Here is a 21412-nt window from a genome sequence, read left to right as displayed (position 1 = left end):
AACATGGAAATATCCACACCGCTATCTGCGTAACATGGAAATATTTACACCACCATCTGTAAAAAACATGGAAATATCTACACAGTCATCTGTATAAACATGGAAATATCTACACCCCCATCTGTAAAAACATGGAAATATCTACACCGGTGTCTCTACAAACATGGAAATACCTGCACCGCTATCTGTATAAACACGGAAATATCGACACCGCTATCTTTATAAACTTGGAAATATCTACACTGCCATCTCTATAAACATGAAAATATGTCCACCGCTATCTGTATAAACTTGAAAATATGTCCACCGCTATCTGTATAAAATTGGAAATATCTACACCGCTATCTGTATAAACATGGAAATATCTACACCGCTATCAGTATAAACATGGAAATATCTAGACCGCTATCTGTATAAACATGGAAATATCTACACCGCCATCTGTATAAACATGGAAATATGTACACAGTCATCTGTATAAACATGGAAATAACTACACCGCTATGTGTATAAAAATGGAAATATCTACACCGTTATCTATATAAACATGGAAATATCTAGACCGCTATCTGTATAAACATTCAAATATTTACATTGCTATCTGTAAAAACATGGAAATATCTCCTCCGCTATCTCTATAAACAGGGAAATATCTACACCGCTATCTGTATAAACATGGAAATATCTACACCGCTATCTGTATAAACAAGCAAATGTCTACAGCGCTATCTATATAAACATGGAAATATCTCCACCGCTATCTGCATAAACATGGAAATATCTACACCGCTATCTTCATAGACATGGAAATATCTACACTGCAATCTCTATAAACATGGAAACATCTACAACAGTATCTGTGTAAACATGGGAATATCTTCAGAGCTGTCGGTTTAAATATGGAAATATGTACACAGCAATCTGTGTGAATATGGAAATATCTACACCTCTGTCTCTGTAAACATGGAAATATCTACACCGCTATCTGTATAAACATGGAAATATCTACACCACAATCTGTATAAACATGGATATATCTACACCGCTATCTGTATAAACATGTTAATATATACACTGCTATCTGTATAAACATGGAAATATCTACTCCGCTATCTGCATAAATATGGAAATGTCTACACTGCTATCTGTATAAACGTGGATATATCTACTCCGCTATCTGTATAAACACGGAAATATTTACATCGCTATCTGTATAAACATGGAAATATTTCCACCGCAATCTGTGTAAACATAGAAATATCTACACCGCTATCTTTATAAACATGGAAATATCTACACCGCAATCTGTATATACATGGATATATCTACACCGCTATCTGTATAAACATGGAAATATCTACACCGCTATCTGTATAAAAATGGAAATATCTACACCGCTATCTGTATAAACATGGATATATCTACACCGCTATTTGTATAAACATGGAAATATCTACACCACTATCTGTATAAACGTGGAAATATGTAAACCGCAATCGGTGCAAATATGGAAATATCTACACCTCTATCTCTGTAAATATTGAAATATCTACACTGCTAACTGTATAAACATGGAAATATCTACACCGCTATCTGTATAAACATGGAAATATATACACCACGATCTGTATAAACATGGATATATCTACACCGCTATCTGTAAAACATGGAAACATCTACACCGCTATCTGTATAAACATGGAAATATCTACTCCGATATCTGTATAACTATGGAAATATCTACACCGCTATCTCTATAAACATGGAAATGTCTACACCACTGTCTGTATAAACATGGAAATATCTACACCGCTATCTGTATAAACAAGCAAATATCTACAGCGCTATCTATATAAACATGGAAATATCTCCACCGCTATCTGCATAAACATGGAAATATCTACACCGCTATCTTTATAAACATGGAAACATCTACAATGCAATCTCTATAAACATAGAAACTTCTACAACAGTATCTGTGTAAACATGGGAATATCTTCAGAGCTGTCGGTTTAAATATGGAAATATGTACACAGCAATCTGTGTGAATATGGAAATATCTACACCTCTGTCTCTGTAAACATGGAAATATCTACACCACTATCTGTATAAACCTGGAAATATCTATACCGCTATCTGTAAAAACATGGAAATATCTACACCACAATCTGTATAAACATGGAAATATCTACACCGCTATCTGTATAAACATGGAAATGTCTACACCGCTATCTGTATAAACATGGATATAGCTACTCCGCTATCTGTATAAACATGGTAATATTTACATCGCTATCTGTATAAACATGGAAATATTTCCACCGCAATCTGTGTAAACATAGAAATATCTACAACGCTATCTTTATAAACAAGGAAATATCTACACCGCAATCTGTATATACATGGATATATCTACACCACTATCTGTATAAACATGGAAATATCTACGCCGCTATCTGTATAAAAATGGAAATATCTACACCGCTATCTGTATAAACATGGAAATATCTACACCGCTATCTGTATAAACATGGAAATATCTACACCACTATCTGTATAAACGTGGAAATATGTAAACCGCAATCGGTGCAAACATGGAAATATCTACACCTCTATCTCTGTAAATATGGAAATATCTACACTGCTATCTGTATAAACATGGAAATCTCTACACCGCTATCTGTATAAACATGGAAATATATACACCACGATCTGTATAAACATGGATATATCTACACCGCTATCTGTAGAAACATGGAAACATCTACACCGTTATCTGTATAAACATGGAAATATCTACACCGCTATCTGTATAACGATGGTATTATCTACACCGCTATCTCTATAAACATGGAAATGTCTACACCACTGTCTGTATAAACATGGAAATATCTTCATGGCTATCTCTCTAAACATGGAAATATCTGCACCGCCATATGTATAAACATGGAAATACCTACACAGTCATCTGCATAAACATGGAAATATCTACCCCACTATCTGTATAAACATGGAAATATCTACACTGCAATCTGTATAAACATGGAAATAACTACACAGCCATCTCTATAAACATGGAAATATCTACATCGTTGTCTGTATAAACATGGAAATATCCACACCGCTATCTGCGTAACATGGAAATATTTACACCGCCATCTGTAAAAAACATGGAAATATCTACACAGTCATCTGTATAAACATGGAAATATCTACACCCCCATCTGTAAAAACATGGAAATATCTACACCGCTGTCTCTACAAACATGGAAATACCTGCACCGCTATCTGTATAAACACGGAAATATCGACACCGCTATCTTTATAAACTTGGAAATATCTACACTGCCATCTCTATAAACATGAAAATATGTCCACTGCTATCTGTATAAACTTGAAAATATGTCCACCGCTATCTGTATAAACATGGAAATATCTACATCGCTATCTGTAGAAACATGGAAATATCTACACCGCTATCTGTATAAACATGGAAATATCTAGACCGCTATCTGTATAAACATGGAAATATCTACACCGCCATCTGTATAAACATGGAAATATGTACACAGTCATCTGTATAAACATGGAAATAACTACACCGCTATGTGTATAAAAATGGAAATATCTACACCGTTATCTATATAAACATGGATATATCTAGACTGCTATCTGTATAAACATTCAAATATTTACATTGCTATCTGTAAAAACATGGAAATATCTCCTCCGCTATCTCTATAAACATGGAAATATCTACACCGCTATCTGTATAAACATGGAAATATCTACACCGCTATCTGTATAAACAAGCAAATATCTACAGCGCTATCTATATAAACATGGAAATATCTCCACCGCTATCTGCATAAACATGGAAATATCTACACCGCTATCTTTATAAACATGGAAATATCTACACTGCAATCTCTATAAACATGGAAACATCTACAACAGTATCTGTGTAAACATGGGAATATCTTCAGAGCTGTCGGTTTAAATATGGAAATATGTACACAGCAATCTGTGTGAATATGGAAATATCTACACCTCTGTCTCTGTAAACATGGAAATATCTACACCACTATCTGTATAAACCTGGAAATATCTACACCACTATCTGTATAAACATGGAAATATCTAGACCACAATCTGTATAAACATGGACATATCTACACCGCTATCTGTATAAATATGTTAATATCTACACTGCTATCTGTATAAACATGGAAATATCTACTCCGCTATCTGCACAAATATGGAAATATCTACACCGCTATCTCTATAAACATGGAAATGTCAACACCGCTATCTGTATAAACATGGAAATATCTACATGGCTATCCCTAAAAACATGGAAATATCTTCACCGCCTTCTGTATAAACATGGAAATATCTACACTGCCATCTCTATAAACATGGAAATAACTAAACTGCTATCTCTATAAACATTGAAATATCAACACTGCCTTCTGGATATACATGGAAATACCTACACAGTCATCTGTGTAAACATGGAAATATCTACACAGCCATCTCTATAAACATGGAAATACCTACATCGCTATTTCTATAAACATGAAAATAGCCACACAGCAATCTATATAAACATGGAAATATCTACACTGCCATCTGTATAAACATGGAAATATCTACACTGCCATCTGTATACAAATGGAAATATCTACACAGTAATCTGTAAAAACATTGAAATATCTCCACCGCTATCTGTCTAATCATGGAAATATCTCCACCGCTATCTGTATAAACATGGAAATATCTACACCGCTATCTGTATAAACATGGAAATGTCTACACTGCTATCTGTATAAACATGGATATATCTACTCCGCTATCTGTATAAACATGGGAATATTTACATCGCTATCTGTATAAACATGGAAATATTTCCACCGCAATCTGTGTAAACATGGAAATATCTACACCGCTATCTGTATAAACATGGAAATATCTACACCGCTATCTGTATAAACATGGAAAGATCTACACCACTATCTGTATAAACGTGGAAATATGTAAACCGCAATCGGTGCAAATATGGAAATATCTACAACTCTATCTCTGTAAATATGGAAATATCTACACCGCTATCTGTATAAACATGGAAATATCTACACCGCTATCTGTATAAACATGGAAATATATACAACACGATCTGTATAAACATGGATATATCTACACCGCTATCTGTAAAACATGGAAACATCTACACCGGTATCTGAATGAACATGGAAATATCTACACCGATATCTGTATAACTATGGAAATATCTACACCGCTATCTCTATAAACATGGAAATGTCTACACCACTGTCTGTATAAACATGGAAATATCTACACCGCTATCTGTATAAACAAGCAAATATCTACAGCGCTATCTATATAAACATGGAAATATCTCCACCGCTATCTGCATAAACATGGAAATATCTACACCGCTATCTTTATAAAAATGGAAATATCTACACTGCAATCTCTATAAACATGGAAACATCTACAACAGTATCTGTGGAAACATGGGAATATCTTCAGAGCTGTCGGTTTAAATATGGAAATATGTACACAGCAATCTGTGTGAATATGGAAATATCTACACCTTTGTCTCTCTAAACATGGAAATATCTACACCACTATCTGTATAAACCTGGAAATATCTATACCGCTATCTGTATAAACATGGAAATAACTACACCGCTATGTGTATAAAAATGGAAATATCTACACCGTTATCTATATAAACATGGAAATATCTAGACCGCTATCTGTATAAACATTCAAATATTTACATTGCTATCTGTAAAAACATGGAAATATCTCCTCCGCTATCTCTATAAACATGGAAATATCTACACCGCTATCTGTATAAACATGGAAATATATACACCACGATCTGTATAAACATGGATATATCTACACCGCTATCTGTATAAACCTGGAAACATCTACACCGCTATCTGTATAAACATGGAAATATCTACACCGCTATCTGTATAACTATGGTATTATCTACACCGCTATCTCTATAAACATGGAAATGTCTACACCACTGTCTGTATAAACATGGAAATATCTTCATGGCTATCTCTCTAAACATGGAAATATCTGCACCGCCATATGTATAAACATGGAAATACCTACACAGTCATCTGTATAAACATGGAAATATCTACCCCACTATCTGTATAAACATGGAAATATCTACACTGCAATCTCTATAAACATGGAAATAACTACACAGCCATCTCTATAAACATGGAAATATCTACATCGCTGTCTGTATAAACATGGAAATATCCACACCGCTATCTGCGTAACATGGAAATATTTACACCGCCATCTGTAAAAAACATGGAAATATCTACACAGTCATCTGTATAAACATGGAAATATCTACACCCCCATCTGTAAAAACATGGAAATATCTACACCGCTGTCTCTACAAACATGGAAATACCTGCACCGCTATCTGTATAAACACGGAAATATCGACACCGCTATCTTTATAAACTTGGAAATATCTACACTGCCATCTCTATAAACATGAAAATATGTCCAACGCTATCTGTATAAACTTGAAAATATGTCCACCGCTATCTGTATAAACATGGAAATATCTACACCGCTATCCCTATAAACATGAAAATACACCACCATCTCTGTAAACATGGAAATATTTACTCCGCTATCTCTATAAACATAGAAATAACTACTCCGCCATCTCTATAAACATGGAAATATCTACACCGCCATCTGCATAAACATGGAAATATCTAAACAGACATCTGTGTAAACTTGGAAATATCTACACTGACATGTGTAGAAAAATGGAAATGTCTACAAAGCGATCTGTATAAACATGGGAATTTCTGCACCGCTACCTGTATAAACGTGGAAATATCTACACTGCTATCTGTATCAACATGGAAATAACTACACCGCAATCTGTACAGACATGGAAATATCTACAATGATATCTCTGTAAACATGGGAATATCTACACAGCTATCTGTGTAAACTTGGAAATATCTACACCGCTATCTGGGTAAATTTGGCAATACCTACAGCGCAATCTGTGCAAAGATGGAAATATCTACACCGGTATCTCTGTAAACATGGAAATATCTGCAACGCTATCTGTATAAACATGGAAATATCTACAGTGCCATCTGTATAAACATGGAAATATCTACAGCGCCATCTGTATAAACATGGAAATATCTACACCGCCATCTGTACACTCATGGAAATATCTAAATAGCCATCTGTATAAACATGGAAATATCTAAACCGCTATCTCTATAAACATGGAAATGTCTACATAATTATCTGTATAAACAGGGAAATATTTCCACCGCTATCTGTACAAACATGGAAATATCTACACCGCTATCTGTATAAACATGGAAATATCTACACAGCTATCTGTATAAACTTGAAAATATCTACAACGCTATCTGTGTAAACATGGAAATATCCACACAGCTATCTGTGTAAACTTCGAAATATCTACACAGCTATCTGTGTAAAAATGGAAATATCTACACAGCCATCTGTGCAAAGATTGAAATATCTACACTGATATCTCTGTAAACATGGAAATACCTACACCGCTATCTGTATAAACATGGAAAAATCTATACTGCTGTCTCTATAAACATGGAAATATCTCCACCGCTATCTATATAAACATGAAAATATCTAAACCGCTATCTGTATAAACATGGACATATCTACACCGCACTCTTTATAAACATGGAAATATCTACAATGCTATGTGTGTGAACATGGAAATATCTACACAGCTATCTGTGTAAACTTGGAAATATCTACACAGATATTTGCGTAAACATGGAAATATCTACATGGCAATCTGTGCAAAGATGGAAATAACTAAACCGCTATCTCTGTAAAAATGGAAATATCTACACCGCTACCTGTATAAACATGGCAATATCTACACCGCTGTCTGTATAAACAAGTAAATATCTACACCGCCATCTGTAGAAACATGGAAATAGCTACACTGCTATCTGTATAAATATGGAAATATCTACACCACTATCTCTATAAACATGGAAATACCTACACCACTTTCTGTATAAACATGGAAATATCTACACTGCAATCTCTATATACATGGAAATATCTACACCGCCATCTCTATAAACATGAAAATATCTACACCGCCATCTTCAGAAACATGGATGTATCTACACCGCCATCTGTATAAACATGGAAATATCTCCACCGCTATCAGTATAAACATGGAAATATCTACTCCGTTATCTGTATAAACATGGAAATACCTACACCGCTATCTGTATAAACATGGACATATCTACAACGCTATCTCTGCAAAAAAGGAAATATGTACAACGCTATCTGTATAAACATGGAAATATCTACAACTCTATCTGTGTAAACATGGAAATATCTACACAGATATCTGTGTAAACTTGCAAATATCTACACCGCGATCTGTGTAAAGATCGAAATATCTACAGCGCAATCTGTGCAAAGATGGAAATATCTACACCGCTATCTCTGTAAACATGGAAATACCTACACCGCTGTCTGTATCAACATGGAAATATCTACACCGCTAACTTTATAAACATGGAAATATCTACACTGTTATCTCTATAAACTTGGAAATATCTACACTGCCATCTGTATAAACATGCAAATATCTACACAGTCATCTGTATAAACATGGAAATATCTACACAACCATATCTATAAACATGGAAATATCTAAACTACCATCTGTATACACATGGAAATATCTACAACGCCATCTGTAGAAACGTGGAAGTATCTACACCGCTGTCTCTATAAACTTGGAAATACCTACACCGCCATCTCTATAAACATGGAAATATCTACACCGCAATCTCTATAAACTTGGAAATATCTACACCACCAACTCTATAAACATGAAAATATCTACACCACTATCTGTATAAACATCAAAATATCTTCACTGCCATCTGTATAAAGATGGAAATATCTACACCGGGAGCTGAATAAACATGGAAATATCTACACCCCTATCTCTATAAACATGGAAATGTCTACACAACTATCTCTATAAACATGGAAATATCTTCACCACCATCTCTATAAACATGGAAATATCAACACCGCTATCTGTATGAACATGGAAATATCTTCACCGCTATCTATATAAACATGGAAATATCAACACCGCTATCTATATAAACATGGAAATATCTACACCGCTATCTTTGTAATCATGGAAATAACTACACCGCTATCTGTATAAACATGGAAATATCTACACCGCTATTTCTATAAACCTGAAAATATCTACACCGACATCTGTATAAACATGGAAATACCTACACAGTCATCGGTATAAACATGGAAATATCTACACCACTATCTGTATAAACATGGAAATATCTACACTGCCATCTGTATAAACATGGAAATATCTACACAGCCATCTCTATAAACATGGAAATATATACACCACTCTCTATATAATCATGGAAATATGTACACCGCTATCCCTATAAACATGGAAATATGAACACCGCTATCTGCATATACATGGAAATATCTTCACCGCTATCTGTATAAACACGGAAAGATCTATAGCGCTATCAGTATAAACATGGAAATACGTACACCGCTATCTCTATAAACATGGAAATATCTACACCGCTATCTCTATAAACGTGGAAATATCTACACCGCCATTCCATAAACTTGGAAGTGTCTACACCGACATCTGCATAAACATGGAAATATCTACACCACCATCTCCATAAACATGGAAATATCTACACCGCCATCTGTATAAACATGGAAATATCTATACTGCTATCTGTATAAACATGGAAATAACTCCAACGCTGTCTGTGTAAACTTGGAAATATCTACATTGCTATCTGTAAAACGTGGAAATATCTACTCCGCTATCTCTATAAACGTGGAAATATCTACACTGACATCTGTATAAACATGGAAATATCTTCACAGCCATCTGTATAAATATGGAAATATCTACACCGCTATCTGTACAAACATGAAAATACATATATCGATTTTTGTATAAACATGGAAATATCTACACCGCTATCTCTATAAACATGGAATTATCAACACCGCTATGTGCGTAAACATGGAAATATCTACAACGCTATCTCTATAAACATATAAATATCTACACCGCTATCACTATAAACATGGAAATAGCTACACCGTTATCTCTGTAAACATGGAAATATCTACACCGCTATCTCTATAAACGTGGAAATATCTACACGGCCATTCTATAAACTTGGGAATATCTACACCACCATCTGCATAAACATGGAAATATCTACACCGCCATCTGCATAAACATGGAAATATCTAAACGGCTATGTGAATAAACTTGGAAATGTCTCCACAACTATCTGTAAAACGTGGAAATATCTACACCGCTATCTGTATAAACGTGGAAATATCTACACCGCTATCTGTATAAACGTGGAAATCTCTAAAACGCTATCTGTATAAACGTGGAAATATCTACACCGCTATCTGTATAAATGTGGAAATATCTACACCGCTATCTGTATAAACGTGGAAATATCTACACCGCTATGTCTGTAAACGTGGAAATATCTACTCCGCTATCTGAATAAACATGGAAATATCTACACCGCTATCAGTATAAACAAGGAAATATCTACAACACCATCTGTATAAACATTGAAATATCTACACCGCCATCTGTAAACATGGAAATATCTGCACCGCTATCTGTATAAACATGGAAATATCTACAACACTATCTCTATAAACATGGAAATACCTACACTGCTATCTTTATCAGTATGGAAATATCTACAAAGCCATCTCTATAAACAAGGAAATATCTACACTGCTATCTGTATAAAGATGGAAATATCTACAACGCTATCTGTGTAAACATGGAACTGTCTACACAGCTATCTGTGTGAACATGGAAATATCTACACAGCTATCTCTGCAAAGATGGAAATATCTACACCGCTATCTCTTGAAACATGGAAATATCTACACCGCTATCTGTAGAAACATGGAAATATCTACACCGCTATCTGTATAAACATATAAATACCTAAACGGCTATCTGTATAAACATGGAAATCTCTACAACACTATCTGTATAAATACGGAAATATCCTCACCAATTTCTCTATAAACCTGGAAATACCTACAGCGCTATCTGTATAAATACGGAAATATCTTCACCACTATCTCTATAAACATGGAAATACCTACACCGCCATATCTATACACATGGAAATACCTACACCGCCATCTCTATAAACATAGAAATATCTACATTGCAATCTCTATAAACATGGAAATATCTACACCGCCATCTCTATAAACATAGAAATATCTACATCGCTATCTGTATAAACATGGAAATATCTCCACCGATATCAGTATAAACATGGAAATATCTACTCCGTTATCTGTATAAACATGGAAATACCTACACCGCTATCTGTATAAACATGGACATATCTACAACGCTATCTCTGCAAAAAAGGAAATATGTACAACGCTATCTGTATAAACATGGAAATATCTACAACTCTATCTGTGTAAACATGGAAATATCTACACAGATATCTGTGTAAACTTGCAAATATCTACACCGCGATCTGTGTAAAGATCGAAATATCTACAGCGCAATCTGTGCAAAGATGGAAATATCTACACCGCTATCTCTGTAAACATGGAAATACGTACACCGCTATCTGTATAAACATGGAAATATCTACACCACTGTCTCTATAAACATGGAAATATCTACAATGCTATCTCTATAAACACGCAAATATCTACATCACTGTCTCTATAAACATGGAAATATCTACACCGCTATCTCTATGAACATGGAAATATCTACACCGCTGTCTCTAGAAACATGGAAATATCTACACCGCTATCTCTATAAACGTGGAAATATATACACCGCTACCTCTAAAAACATGGAAATATCTACACCACAATATCTATAAACGTGGGAACATCTACACCGTTAACTCTATAAACCGGGAAATATCTACACACCTATAAGTATAAATGTGGAAAAATCTACACCGCTATCTGTATAAACATGGAAATACCTACACCGCTATCTCTATAAACATGGAAATACACCGCTATCTGTATAAACATGGAAATATTTACAAAGCTATCTCTATAAACACGGAAATATCTACACCGCTATCTGTATAAACATGGAAATATCTACATGGAAAGCTGTATAAACATGGAAATATCTAGACAGTCATCTCTATAAACATGGAAATATCTATACCGCTATCTCTATAAACTTGGAAATACCCACACCGCTATCTGTATAAACATGGATATACCCACACCGCTATCTGTATAAAGATGGAAATATCTGCACCGCTATCTTTATAAACATGGAAATATCTGCAACTCAATCTGAGTAAACATAGAAATATCTACACGGCTATTTGTGTAAACATGGAAATATCTGCACCGCTATCTGCATAAAGATGGAAATATCCACACCACTATCTGTAAAACGTGGAAATATCTACACCGCGCTCTGTATAAACCTGGAAATATCTACACCAATATCTGTATAAACATGGAAATATCTACACCGCTATCTGTATAAACAAGGAAATATCTACACTGCCATCTGTATAAACATGGAAATACCTACACCGCTATCTGTATAAATATGGAAATATCCACACCGCTATCGCTATAAACATGGAAATATCTACACGGCGATCTGTATAAACATGGAAATATCTACACTGCGATCTGTATAAACATGGAAATATCTACACAGCTATCTCTATAAACATGGAAATATCTACACTGTAGTCTCTATATACATGGAAATATCTACATCGCCATCTCTATAAACATGAAAATATCTACACCACCATCTTCAGAAACATGGATGAACCTATACCGCCATCTGTATAAACATGGAAATATCTACACCACTGTCTGTATAAACATGGAAATATCTTCACTGCCACGTGTATAAACATGGAAATATCTACACCGCCATCTGTATAAAGATGGAAATATCTACACCGCAATCTGTATAAATATGGAAATACCTACGCCGCTACCTCTATAGACATATAAATATCTACACCACTATCTGTATAAACATGGAAATATATACAATGCCATCTGTACAAAGATGGAAATATCTACACCGCGAGCTTTATAAACATGGAAATATCTACACCGCTATCTGTATAAACATGGAAATACAAACACCGTTATCTGTATAAACGTGGAAATATGTACACCGCTATCTCTATAAACATGAAAATACTTACACCACCATCTCTATAAGCATGGAAATATTTACACCGCTGTCTCTATAAACATAGAAATATCTACACCGCCATCGCTATAAACATGGAAATATCTATAGTGCCATCTGCATAAACATGGAAATATCTACACAGACATCTGTATAAACATGGAAATATCTACACTGCCATCTGTATAAAGTTGGAAATATCTACACTGACATCTGTAGAAAGATGGAAATGTCTACAAAGCGATCAGTATAAACATGGGAATTTCTACACTGCTACCTGTATAAACATGGAAATATCTACACCACTATCTGTATCAACATGGAAATAACTACACCGCAGTCTGTATAAACATGGAAATATCTACAATGCTATCTCTGTAAACATGGAAATAACTACATAGCTATCTGTGTAAACTTGGAAATATATACACCGATATCTGTGTAAATTTGGCAATACCTACACCAAAATCTGTGCAAAGATGGAAATATCTACACCGCTATCTCTGTAAACATGGAAATATCTACATCACTATCTGTATAAACATGGAAATATCTACACTGCCATCTGTATAAACATGGAAATATCTACAGCGCCATCTGTATAAACATGGAAATATCTACACTGCCATCTGTACACACATGGAAATATCTACACAGCCATCTGTATGAACATGGAAATATCTACACCGCTATCTCTATAAACATGGAAATACCTACACCGCTATCTGTATAAACATGGAAATATCTACATCGCTATCTGTATAAACAGGGAAATATCTCCACCGCTATCTGTATAAACATGGAAATATGTACACCGCTATCTGTATAAACATGGAAATATCTACACCGCTATCTGTATAAACATGGAAATATATACAATGCTATCTGTGTAAACATGGAAATATCTACACAGATATCTGTGTAAACTTGGAAATATCTACACAGATATCTGTGTAAAAATGTAAATATCTACACAGCAATCTGTGCAAAGATGGAAATACCTACACTGCTATCTCTGTAAACATGGAGACATCTACACCGCTATCTGTATAAACATGGAAATATCTATACCGCAGTCTCTATAAACAGGGAAATATCTCCACCGCTATCTGTATAAACATGAAAATATCTACACCGCTATCTGTATAATCTTGGACATATCTACACCTCAATCTGTATAAACATGGAAATGTCTACCACGGTATTTGTGTAAACATGGAAATATCTACACAGCTATCTGTGTAAACTTGGAAATATCTACACAGCTATCTGCGTAAACATGGAAATATCTACACGGCAATCTGTGCAAAGATGGAAATAACTACACCGCTATCTCTGTAAACTTGGAAATATCTACACCGCTACCTGAATAAACATGGAAATATCCACACCGCTCTCTGTATAAACAAGGATATATCTACACCGCCATCTGTAGAAACATGGAAATATCTACACCGCAATCTGTATAAACATGGAAATACCTACAGCGCTATCTGTATAAATATGGAAATATCTACACCGCTATCTCTATAAACATGGAAATACCTTCACCGCTTTCTCTATAAACATGAAAATATCTACACCGCTATCTCTATATACATGGAAATATCTACACCTCCATCCCTATAAACATGGAAATATCTATACCGCCATCTGCATAAACATGGAAATAACTACAATGTTATCTGTATAAACATGGAAATATCTACACCGCCATCTGTATAAAAATGGAAATACTTACAAAGTTATCGGTATAAACATGGAAATATCTACACCGCCATCTGTATAAACATGGATGTATCTACACAACTATCTCTATAAACAAGGAAATACCTACAGCGCTATCTCTATAAACATGGAAATATCAACACCACAATCTCTACAAACTTGGAAATATCTACACCGCCATCTATATAACCATGAAAATATCTACACCGCCATCTCCATAAACATGGAACTATCTACAACGCCATCTGTATAAACATGGAAATATCTACACTGCCATGTGTACCAACATGGAAATATCTACACAGTCATCTGTAGAAATATGGAAATATCTACACCGCTATCTCTATAAACATGGAAATAACTACACCGCTATCTCTGTAAACATGGAAATATCTACACGGCAATCTCCATCAACATGGAAATATATACACCGCCAGCTCTTTAAACATGGAGATATCTACAACGCCATCTACATAAACAAGAAAATATCTACATTGCCATCTATATAAACATGGAAATATCTACACCGCAATCACTATAAACTTGGAAAAATCTACACTGCCATTTGTAGAAAGATGGAAATCTCTACACCGCCATCTGTATAAACGTGGAAATATCTACACCGCTATCTGTATAAACATGGAAATATCTACACCGCAATCTGTATAAACATGGAATTATCTACACTGCTATCTGTATAAATATGAAATATCTAAACCGCTGTCTCTATAAAAATGGAAATATCTACACTGCTATCTGTATAAACATGGAAATATCCTCACTGCTATCTCTATGAACATGGATATATCTACACCGCTATCCAAATAAATATGGAAATATCTACACTGCCATCTCTATAAACATGGAATTATCTACACCGCCATCTGTATAAACATGGAAATATCTACACCGCTATCTGTATAAACATGGAAATATCTACACCGCTATCTGTATAAACATGGAAATATCTACACTGCGGTCTGTATAAACATGGAAATTTCTACACCGGTATCTGTATAAACATGGAAATATCTACACCACGATCTGTATAAACATGGAAATATTTAAACCGCTATCTGTATAAACATGGAAATATCTACAACGGTATCTGTATAAACATGAAAATATCTACACCACGATCTGTATAAACATGGAAATATTTACACCGCTATCTGTATAAACCTGGAAATATCTACAAAGCTATCTCAATAAATATGGAAATATCTACACCGCCATCTGTATAAACATGGAAATAACTACGCAGTCATGTGTAGGAACATGGAAATATCTACACCACCGTTTGTATAAAGCTGGAAATATCTACAACGTTATCTGTATAAACATGGAAATGTCTACACAGTGATCTGTTTAAACATGGAAATATGTACAGCACTCTCTGAATAACGATGGAAATGTCTACACCGCTGTCTGTATAAACATGGAAATATCTACACCACTATCTGTATAAATATGGAAATATTTACACCGCTATCTCTGTAAACATGGAAATATCTACATTGCTATCTCTATAAACATGGAAATATCTACACAGTCATCTGTATTAACATGGACATATCTCCACCGCAATTTGTATTAACATGAAACTATCTACACTGCTATCTCTATAAACATGGAAATATCTACAATGCCATCTGTACAAACATGGAAATATGTACACAGTTATCTGTAGAAACATGGAAATATCTACACCGCTATCTCTATAAACATGGAAATAACTACACCGCTATCTCTATAAACATGGAAATATCTACACCGCTATCTCCATCAACATGGAAATATATACACAACCATCTCTTTAAACATGGAGATAACTACAACGCCATCTACATAAACAAGAAAATATCTACACTGCCATCTATATAAACATGGAAATATCTTCACCGAGATCTCTATAAACATGGAAATATCTACACTGCCATTTGTAGAAAGATGGAAATATCTACACCGCCATCTGTATAAACGTGGAAATATCTACACCGCTATCTGTATAAACATGGAAATATCTACACCACAATCTTTATAAACATGGAAATATCTACACCGCTATCTGTATAAATATGAAATATCTTAACTGCTATCTCTATGAAAATGGAAATATCTACACTGCTATCTGTGTAAACATGGAAATATCCTCACTGCTATCTCTATGAACATAGACATATCTACACCGCTATCTAAATAAACATGGAAATATCTACACTGCCATCTCTATAAACATGGAATTATCTACACCGCCATCTGTATAAACATGGAAATATCTACACCGCTATCTGTATAAAAATGGAAATATCTACACTACTATGTGTATAAACATGGAAATATCTATCCCGCGATCTCTATAAACATGGAAATAACTACAACGCCATCTCTATAAACATGGAAATATCTACACTGCTACCTGCATAAACATGGAAATATCTACACCGCTATCTGTATAAATCTGGAACGATCTACACCACTATCTGTGTAAATATGGAAATATCTACAACACTATCTCTCTAAACATGGAAATGTCTACACAGTTATCTGTATAAACATGGAAATATCTACATCGTTATCTCTATAAACATGAAAATACCTACACTGACATCTGCATAAACATGGAAATAACTTCACAGTCATCTGTATAAACTTGGAAATATCTACACCACCATCTGTATAAACATGGAAATATCTACACGGAAAGCTGTATAAACATGGAAATATCTAGACAGTCGTCTCTATAAACATGGAAATATCTATACCGCTATCTGTATAAACATGGAAATACCCACACCGCTATCTGTATAAACATGGAAATAGCCACACTGCTATCTGTATGAACATGGAAATATCTGCACCGCTATCTGTATAAACATGGAAATATCTACACTGCCATCTGTACCAACATGGAAATATCTACACAGTCATCTGTAGAAATATGGAAACATATACACCGCCATCTGTGTGAATAAGGAAATATCTACAATGCCATCTGTATAAAGATATAAGTATCTGCACCGCGAGCTGAATAAACATGGAAATATCTACATCACTATCTGTATAAACGTGGAAATACCAACACCGCTATCGGTATAAACATGGAAATATCTACAATGCCATCTATATAAACATGGAAATATCTACACCGCTATGTCTATAAACATGGAAATACCTACACCGCTATCTCTATAAACATGGAAATATCCACACCGCCATCTGCATATCCATGGAAATATCTACAACGCCATCTGTATAAAGATGGAAATATCTACACGTCAATCTGTGTACAGATGGAAATATCAACACCGCCATCTGTACAAACATGGAAATATCTACACCGCTATCTGTATAAACATAGAAATACCTACACTGCAGTCTGTTTAAACATGGAAATATCTACACTGGTATCTGTATAAACATGGAAATATCTACACCACGATCTGTATAAACATGGAAATATTTACACCGCTATCTTTATAAACCTGGAAATATCTACACTGCTATCTCTATAAATATGGAAATATCTACACTGCAATCTGTATAAACATGGAAATAACTACACAGTCATGTGTAGGAACATGGAAATATCTACACCACCGTTTGTATAAAGATGGAAATATCTACAACGTTATCTGTATAAACATGGAAATATCTACACAGTGATCTGTATAAACATGGAAATATGTACAGCACTCTCTGAATAAAGATGGAAATATCTACACCGCTATCTGTAAAGACATGGAAATATCTACACCACTATCTGAATAAATATAGAAATATTTACACCGCTATCTCAATAAACATGGAAATATCTACACCGCTATCTCTATAAACATGGAAATATCTACACCGCTATCTGTATAAATATGAAATATCTTAACCGCTATCTCTATGAAAATGGAAATATCTACACTGCTATCTGTGTAAACATGGAAATATCCTCACTGCTATCTCTATGAACATAGACATATCTACACCGCTATCTAAATAAACATGGAAATATCTACACTGCCATCTCTATAAACATGGAATTATCCACACCGCCATCTGTATAAACATGGAAATATCTACACCGCTATCTGTATAAAAATGGAAATATCTACACTGCTATGTGTATAAACATGGAAATATCTATCCCGCGATCTCTATAAACATGGAAATAACTACAACGCCATCTCTATAAACATGGAAATATCTACACTGCTACCTGCATAAACATGGAAATATCTACACCGCTATCGGTATAAATCTGGAACGATCTACACCACTATCTGTATAAATATGGAAATATCTACAACACTATCTCTCTAAACATGGAAATGTCTACACAGTTATCTGTATAAACATGGAAATATCTACATCGTTATCTCTATAAACATGAAAATACCTACACTGACATCTGCATAAACATGGAAATAACTTCACAGTCATCTGTATAAACTTGGAAATATCTACACCACCATCTGTATAAACATGGAAATATCTACACGGAAAGCTGTATAAACATGGAAATATCTAGACAGTCATCTCTATAAACATGGAAATATCTATACCGCTATCTGTATAAACATGGAAATACCCACACCGCTATCTGTATAAACATGGAAATACCCACACCGCTATCTGTATACACATGGAAATAGCCACACTGCTATCTGTATGAACATGGAAATATCTGCACCGCTATCTGTATAAACATGGAAATATCTACACTGCCATCTGTACCAACATGGAAATATCTACACAGTCATCTGTAGAAATATGGAAACATATACACCGCCATCTGTGTGAATAAGGAAATATCTACAATGCCATCTGTATAAAGATATAAGTATCTGCACCGCGAGCTGAATAAACATGGAAATATCTACATCACTATCTGTATAAACGTGGAAATACCAACACCGCTATCGGTATAAACATGGAAATATCTACAATGCCATCTATATAAACATGGAAATATCTACACCACTATGTCTATAAACATGGAAATACCTACACCGCTATCTCTATAAACATGGAAATATCCACACCGCCATCTGCATATCCATGGAAATATCTACAACGCCATCTGTATAAAGATGGAAATATCTACACGTCAATCTGTGTACAGATGGAAATATCAACACCGCCATCTGTACAAACATGGAAATATCTACACCGCTATCTGTATAAACATAGAAATACCTACACTGCAGTCTGTATAAACATGGAAATATTTACACCGCTATCTTTATAAACCTGGAAATATCTACACTGCTATCTCTATAAATATGGAAATATCTACACTGCAATCTGTATAAACATGGAAATAACTACACAGTCATGTGTAGGAACATGGAAATATCTACACCACCGTTTGTATAAAGATGGAAATATCTACAACGTTATCTGTATAAACATGGAAATATCTACACAGTGATCTGTATAAACCTGGAAATATGTACAGCACTCTCTGAATAAAGATGGAAATATCTACACCGCTATCTGTAAAGACATGGAAATATATACACCACTATCTGTATAAATATAGAAATATTTACACCGCTATCTCAATAAACATGGAAATATCTACACCGCTATCTCTATAAACATGGAAATATCTACACAACCATCTGTATTAACATGGAAATATCTACACAGTCATCTTTATAAACCTGGAAATATCTACAATGTCATCTATATAAACATGAAAAAATCTACAGAGAACTCTGTATAAACATGGAAATATCAGCACAGCCATCTGTATAAACATGGAAATATCTACACCGCTATCTGTATAAACATGGAAATATCTACACCGCTATGTGTATTAACGTGGAAATATCTCCATTGCTATCTGTATAAACATGGACATATCTCCACCGCAATCTGTATAAACATGAAAATATCTACACAGCTATCTCTATAAACTTGGAAATATCTACACTGCCATCTCTACCAACATGAAAATATCTACACAGTCATCTGTAGAAATATGGAAATATCTACACCGCTCTCTCTATAAACATGGAAAAATCAACACCGTTATCTCTATGAACATGGAAATATCTACACCGCCATCTCTATAAACATGGAAATATCTACACCGCGATCAGTATAAACGTGGAAATATCTACACCGCTATCTCTATAAACATGGAAATATCTCCACTGCAATCTCTATAAACATAGAAATATCCACACCGCCATCTGTATAAACATGGAAATACTTACAAAGTTATCCGTATAAACATGGAAATATCTACACCGCCATCTGTATAAACATGGAAATATCTACACTGCCATGTTTATATACATGGAAATATCTACAACGCTA

This window comes from Pan troglodytes, chromosome 23 (assembly GCF_028858775.2).
Source record: "Pan troglodytes isolate AG18354 chromosome 23, NHGRI_mPanTro3-v2.0_pri, whole genome shotgun sequence".
Classification (NCBI taxonomy): Eukaryota; Metazoa; Chordata; class Mammalia; order Primates; family Hominidae; genus Pan; species Pan troglodytes.
The sequence above is the reverse complement of the archived record's forward strand: the minus strand, read 5'-3'. Positions refer to the sequence as shown.